Genomic DNA, 7,109 nt, shown 5'->3' on the forward strand with positions numbered 1-7,109 from the left:
TACAACATGGTTATGTGAAATTGGTTTTGAAATCCAGATTAGCTTTCTGTAATTCCTTTGAATTTGTGGTGTTGACCAATAGTTTCTTTGAAGAAGACGGTGAACACTTTAACTTTTGTTTACCCTTATCTGCTCTAAGATGCAGGTGGACCTGGCCCTGTTTTGTTTAACACTTTAACTTTTGTTTTTCATTTCAGATGGATGCAAATACAACTCAAAGTGAAGCTGCAACTGAAATTGGTTCCTCTATTCACCCTACATCTGTACCTGCACCTTCTGCTGATGCTCAGCAAGCTGCACAATCTGCTCCAACCGAAGCTACAACTACTGCTGGTGATGTAGCCGCGAAGCCGAAATCCAGTTCAAAAGTTTGGAATGAGTTTATAAAATTAAATGGGGAATGGGCAGAATGTAAGCATTGTAAGAAGAAATTGAAAGCCGGTAGTCAAAAGAATGGTACGTCTGGATTATAGAAACATTTGAAGCATTGCACCCAGAATCCTAATAAGAAGCAGGTGAAAGGACAACAATTATTGGTGGTTGAACCCCAAAAGCCAGGTGAGGATAGTAAATTAATTGCATCTAATTTCAGTCAAGAAGCGTGCAGAAGGGCTCTTGTTGTGTTTATCATTGTTGATGAGAAGCCATTCAGAATTGTTGAAGGCGAAGGGTTTAGGGCCTATTCGCAAATGTTGGAGCCTAGATTCAAAATTCCGAGTCGTATGACCATTTATAGGGATCTGTTTCAAATCTATGTAGATGAGAAAATTACTTTGAAACGTTACTTTGCAGCTTCCAAAATGAGGGTGTCCTTGACAACTGACACATGGACTTCACCTAACAATTATAACTACATCTGTGTTACTTTTCACTTTATTGATCAAAATTGGAAGTTACAAAAGAGAATCATAATGTTTTGTCAAATTCAAGGTCACACAGGCAGTGATATTGGTCAAATGTTAGAAAGATGTTTATTGGATTGGGGTCTTGAGGATGTGTTTGGGGTTACTCTAGACAACGCCAGTGCTAATAAGAAGGCAATTGAATATTTGAAGCAAAGTGTGATTGGTTGGACATCAGCTCCAATTAGAGCCGAATATTTGCACGTAAGTTAGTTTTTCTGATTTGTTCATTTCTAAATTCTAATATTTGCATGTGTATCTGTAATTTATCAATTTCAGTGTATGTGTACATTTCACTTCAGTGCATGTGTACATTTACTAAGCCTAATATTTGCATGTGTAATCTAATATTTGCATGTGTATCTGTTCTTACCAGGTCAGATGTGCAGCTCATGTTCTTGCCATTGTGACAAAAGATGCAGTAAGACTCTACAATAAATCAATATGTAGGATCAGGTCAGTTATCAAATATGTAACTAGATCTCCTGCTAGGTTGAATAAGTTTAAATATTGTTGTGGTTTAGAAAAGATTGAATATAAGCAAGGTTTGATCCTGAATGTGAAAACTCGATGGAATAACACTTATTTAATGTTAGAAGCTGCTGAAAAGTATGAAAAAGTTTTCAAAAGGTTAGAAAAGCATGATAGGGATTTTAGACAGAAGTACATATTTGAAGAATCTAGGAAAGATGCTTTACCTGATACTGATAATTATGACATGGAAATTGATAATGCTTTTGAGGATTACTCTAGTTCTGAATCTGAGGGGGAAGTTGATGAGGATTCTAATAGAAAAGGGAAGAAAAAGACGAACAATAAGAAGAAAAAGCCTCGTCAACATGCACCATATGAAGAGGATTGGAAATATGCCAGAGGTCTTCTGAAATGCTTGAAGATATTTTTCGATGCTACTGTAAGATTTTCTGCCTCCACACAAGTTACAACTCCTGGTTTCTTATGGGAAGTAGTACTCATCCATGAAAAGTTAGTTGAGATTAGAGATAATGCAACTAATGATCCATTTATTGCTCGTATGGCTGATATTATGTTTAGGAAGTACAATTTTTATTGGGGTGCTTATGAAAAGATGAATTCTGCCTTATTTTTTGCTCAATTGTTGGATCCAAGAGAGAAGGAAAAGGGTTTAGAATTTGCTCTTCAGTGTTTATATGAACAAGACCTTGTTAGGGTTAATACACTTATGAGACAAGTAAAGAGGGACTTTAAGATTCTCTTTGAAGAATACAAGTCTTTTCATTCAGTTAACGAGGAGGTGGCAAGTTCATCTAGTGGTGTTGTAGTTGTCAACTCAGTTAGTGCTCAAAATGTTGATCGATTTGCTACACTTCAGTCAAGAAAGAAAAGGCACAAAAAGAACCAATCGACTGCTGAGGCAACAATAACAGAGTTGGATATGTATTTAATGGAAGTGTTTGATGAGTCTGAATCTGATGGAAACAATACAAGCAAGTCTAGTTTTGATATTCTGGCTTGGTGGCAGGCTAACAGTAGCAGGTATAAGATAATTTCATGTATGGCAAAGGATATATTAGCCATGCTAGTGTCTTCGGTTGCCTCTGAATCCGCTTTTAGCACCGGAAAGCGTGTGCTTAGTCCATGGATAAGTTCTTTGTCTACAAGAACAGTTGAGGCTTTGCTCTGTTATCAAAGCTGGTTAAGCAAACCCATTGATCTTGATCTTTTAGCTGATTATGTACCAGATGATAACTCTAAGGATGAGGAAGGTAATATAAACTTTTTTTTGTTTGATTATGATTTATTTGAATCAGTGGTTCATTGATATATATATATATATATATATATATATATATATATATATAAATTGTTGTTGCAGAGATCTTGGGTGTGGTTCAACTGTCAGAGGTCTTGGATGCTTGATGTTTGGAGTTGCAGGTCTTGGATGCTTGGTGTTTGGAGTCACAACAAACTTATAGAAGGGGTCAATTACTAAAGCCGAAATATTTTTTTTTGCTTTGCTTTTTGTTTTTTCTATTTGAAGTTTTAAACAACGTTGTTGAATTTAGAAGTTTAAAGATTTTTGTTAATGTATGAATTCAGGTCTTAAGACTCTTAAAAGTTAAAGTTTTTAAGCTTAGAACTTTCAAGTATTTTTTTTTTTACATAAGTAGATATGCTACGGGTAAAGAACCGGACCCGTCCCGAGTTAAACAGGTACAGGTCCCGTCCCGTCCCGTACTACACAGGTACAGGTACAAGGTACAAGGTACAAAGTACAGGTACCGGCCATAGGGAGGTACAGGTACTGAGTTAGACAAAAACCCGTATCGTCCCGTCCCATGTGCAACCCTAAGCACATGTGATAATTTTTTAGATCTATTGAAAAATTATAATCCCCAGGTAAAAACTAAAAGAAAAAAATCCGTAGAGCAACCAAATTAAAAACTTATACAGTAGTAAAAGTTTCATTAATTAGTTGTACTGTAAACTGGTAATAAATATATCTTGATATAATTCTATAGCTTTCTGTTCCACCTGTAGTGTAAACTGAAATAACATTTAGGCACATGAATAACCTAGTTCAAATATGAGTTATAAGTTGACAAAAAAACATCTTTCAGTCCTCCCAAACCTTTTACTGGCTTAGCTATTAAAATTTCTTATAACTACCCAAGCTCCATAAGAAGATTCAATTCAGGTTGTCTCTTGCGAAATTCCATTCAGTCACAAGACTCACAACTCCAAGACTCCGCCACCACCTATAAACGATAACGCAGGCATAAGCATATATGTAAATTAAAACAGATTCTCAAAAGACAGTACTTCATTATCCTACTATATTATCCCACCCAATGAGTAAAGGAAAAAAGTACAGGAAATGGATGGATAATACGACACTGTTCACACAGTCCATAAAACGTGGATTTATCATGGATCACCATACTTTTTTTTTAGAAGACTATTATCACCATATATGACGGCTATTGTGAATCAAAACTGCAAGCACCAAGCGGCCCAGATCTCAGGTTGGGAATCCTTGTCAATCATATACGTTATCTATTGGTGCAAAGTAGTATCCTAATATATCAAGACTGTTTAGTTGTTATTTGCCTGACATTGACAACACACTAAACCCTTAGTCATCATCTAATGTTTTATGACAACATGTTCATAGAAATTTAATATTCAAGCTTCCTTTAGAAACCATGGACATGAATGTTAACTTTTATAGTATCAACGAACTAAGAGGCAAAAAGATACAATCAATTTATTTTTGAAAAGAAGATCTTACCGATTCGAATCTGCATATGTATTGTTTCTTCTGTGGTAACGATAGGCTACAAAAGAAATGATTTGAATATTCACAATCGGGAGAAATTTAGGTTTAGAGATTTTCTTGTGTGTCAGAAATATGGTTCTCTATACCCAACTGGTGTTTGGTCACCTTAGTTGGTGCTGAAAAAAAAGAAAGAAGTCAAACTATTAAAAATTGTCTACTGCCACAGCTTAAAGTAGTGTGAGATGCTCGTGCCGTTACGTCCAAGTAAATTGTTGACAACTGATGTAAATAAGAAATGCGATCAATACCTGGTTGCAATGCAGCCATGGCTCTGTTCCTGAGGCAACATTTAACGTTTTCTCCATCATACCCATAATCCAAAGGATCCACCGTGTTTACTAAAGGTCTACCTGCATGATGTTTTAACTTTCAAAGAATCCACCACTCTACAACAAAGCCAAAGAAAAAAAATACAGTTCCCTTTTAAACCCGATATAAAGAATTGTAATGGAACTGAATTACGAATACCTATATTTGTTTTTGGTCATCACTGCTGCTTTGCAGCTAAATAGCAGTATCATCTCAAATTTTTATTCCTGCAACCCAGTTATGAAAATGAATATCCATAATTCTCACAGAGACAATTCAACAAACACTTATTTTTTTACATGGCTTAAACCAAAAATGTAAAGATTGCTGCATAAGAACTCAGCTTGTGTTTCCTTCTTCATGGATAAAACTAAAAACTCAACCTGGGTTTATTTTTTCTATAATAAAAACAAAGAACAACTTCATTAAACATCAAAGTCGCACCAAAAGTAAAGAGATACTAATTTCACCATTACATAATGACTTCAGGCGCTACCAAGTAATTTCAGTCCTCATCTGCCTGGATTCACCATTTCCATCACCAACTATTACATGCTATGCTTCAGCACCAACACCGTCAATGACTTCAAGTTGCTATCCTATAAAAGATAAGTCAAAAACCATTAAATTCTGCACAAAGTATTTTGTGCATATGTATAGCTGAAGCAAAAGCCAGCTCATTCTAAATACCACCACCATTACAAACTCTAACTTGTCGATGTGACTAAAGCCAAAAAAAAATCATCCATGAAGAAATCTAACAAATTAAACATAGTTAATAAATATTTCCGCTTGCGGCATCAAATAATTTTCTTGAACTCCAGGTAGACGAATTTAACTGCGTACGGGAATCAAATACTCCGTTCTTTTTTAATAGGCCAGTTTCTATAAATAAAAGTTTCAAAAAAATAGGCCAGTTTCTTAATTGGGAAAGTCAAATGTTACTTTAATTTTTTGGGACCACTTTTCTCTTAACTTCTTTTGGTGACAAGTGTCATGTGGACCACGTCACTTTACTTCTTTTGCTAACAAGTGTCACGGGGACCATTTCACTTCACTTCTTTTATTGACAAGTGTTATGAGGACCCCTTTCAATGATTAGTTCTCTTAATTTCCTTAAATTTCGTTAAAAACAAAACCGACCTATTAAAAAAGAACGGAGGGAGTAATAATTTATGGATAGAAAGTTTATGCAAGTCGAAGTCAGAAGCAAGGGAAAGAATACTTACATGTTCGATTGGAACTGATGCTGATTTTGATTGAGATTAGCCATTTTATAGAGATGATCAAATGAATGCATGCAATCAAATCTAGGATGAGCGAATTTTTTTCTGAGCGGTTTTTTTTTTCGAGCGAATACCTACTGGATTGAGAATACCGACTGCTATGCTAGAGAGAATCGAAAGGAACTATGATATGATACGTTATCGAAAATGGAATTTAATAGGAAAACCCTTTTTATGATTCGATTTAAAGTTACAGTCGTGCGACATGGGAGACGCCCAGCCATTTGATCTAACAATTCCAATACGTTTTTCTAGGATGGGAGGAAAGATCACAGCCAGTAGTTGGAAAACTCAATGTATCCTGGCAGTCCTGTGACACACCAAACCCTCTTGTCATATAAGCAATGATATATTTATTTACGTGAGTTCGCTCACGTTAGATAAAAAATTCAAAATTTACGTGAGTTATTCACGTTAATTATTATTTCATAAAATCAAAACATGGGTTTTGGATAACCCTCGAAATTAGAAAATTTATTTATGATGAAATATTGTCTTGGTGAAAATTTCATAGCCCAGCTGTGGATGTTTGTACTATGAAAATTATGTTCATGATTTTATGAAAAATCAGTTTCGATTTTCAAATGATAATGCTTTGTTCGTTACTGCAGGTTTCAAAGAACGAACTAATTTGGAGCGTTAACTCTTATATCACAATTACCGTGTTAGTGAAATTGTAAAGAGGTAAGAGTTAAGAATTACCAGTTTTGTAGATGTCTGCATAAGTATTCTGTTGTCATTATATAACTCCATCATATTGTCAAAGTTTGCACCTTGTATGATGATACACTGAAGTAGAATGCTTTGTGCACATTACAGCTACTTTGCAAAGATGTCTGGCTCCCAGGAAAATGATGCTTCTAGAGACGATATATGTATGGATGAGACTTCCGCTGGTGAAGAAGAAGAAGAAACTCCTGGGCTCAAAAACGTTCCAAACATAAATGATGTATTTTTCGAGGTTCAGCAGGGGACTGAAAAACGTCTTCAATCTCCAGCATTTCGTATTCTAATAAATCCCATAGAGGTTTTTCAGAAGAAACTTGTGACTCCTCGGACAGCTATTCGATTTTGTCTTGAATGAGGACTTTTTCTTGCGTAAATTATAGAATTCAAGCTTTCTCGACGACATTTAGAAAAATTCTCTGGATGGGCGAGACATATGCTGGGTTTTCCTCGTGTTAGAGCCATGTTGGATAGAGCACAGGTAACCAGGGCTATCCAAGCATCTGGAGATTTGTTCATTTCCCATGACGCGCGAGGTATTGTAGCTCTACTTACTCGCTGGTGCAT

The 7,109-nt window shown here is 35.6% G+C and overlaps 1 long non-coding RNA gene across 2 annotated transcripts; it reads right to left on the minus strand.

Moving 5' to 3' along the window:
• Positions 1–3,451: 3,451 nt before the first annotated feature.
• On the minus strand, positions 3,452–4,997 carry LOC113362119. Of its 2 annotated transcripts, XR_003365553.1 has the most exons (4): positions 4,690–4,997; positions 4,470–4,571; positions 4,174–4,337; positions 3,452–3,640 (listed from the first exon to the last, which is right to left on the minus strand). It is a non-coding gene; the product is annotated as an uncharacterized LOC113362119 (long non-coding RNA). The 2 variants fall into 2 exon arrangements; XR_003365552.1 differs by having other exon boundaries at positions 4,470–4,997.
• Positions 4,998–7,109: the final 2,112 nt, after the last annotated feature.

The sequence above is a fragment of the Papaver somniferum genome, chromosome 3 (assembly GCF_003573695.1).
Source record: "Papaver somniferum cultivar HN1 chromosome 3, ASM357369v1, whole genome shotgun sequence".
NCBI classification, from domain to species: domain Eukaryota; kingdom Viridiplantae; phylum Streptophyta; class Magnoliopsida; order Ranunculales; family Papaveraceae; genus Papaver; species Papaver somniferum.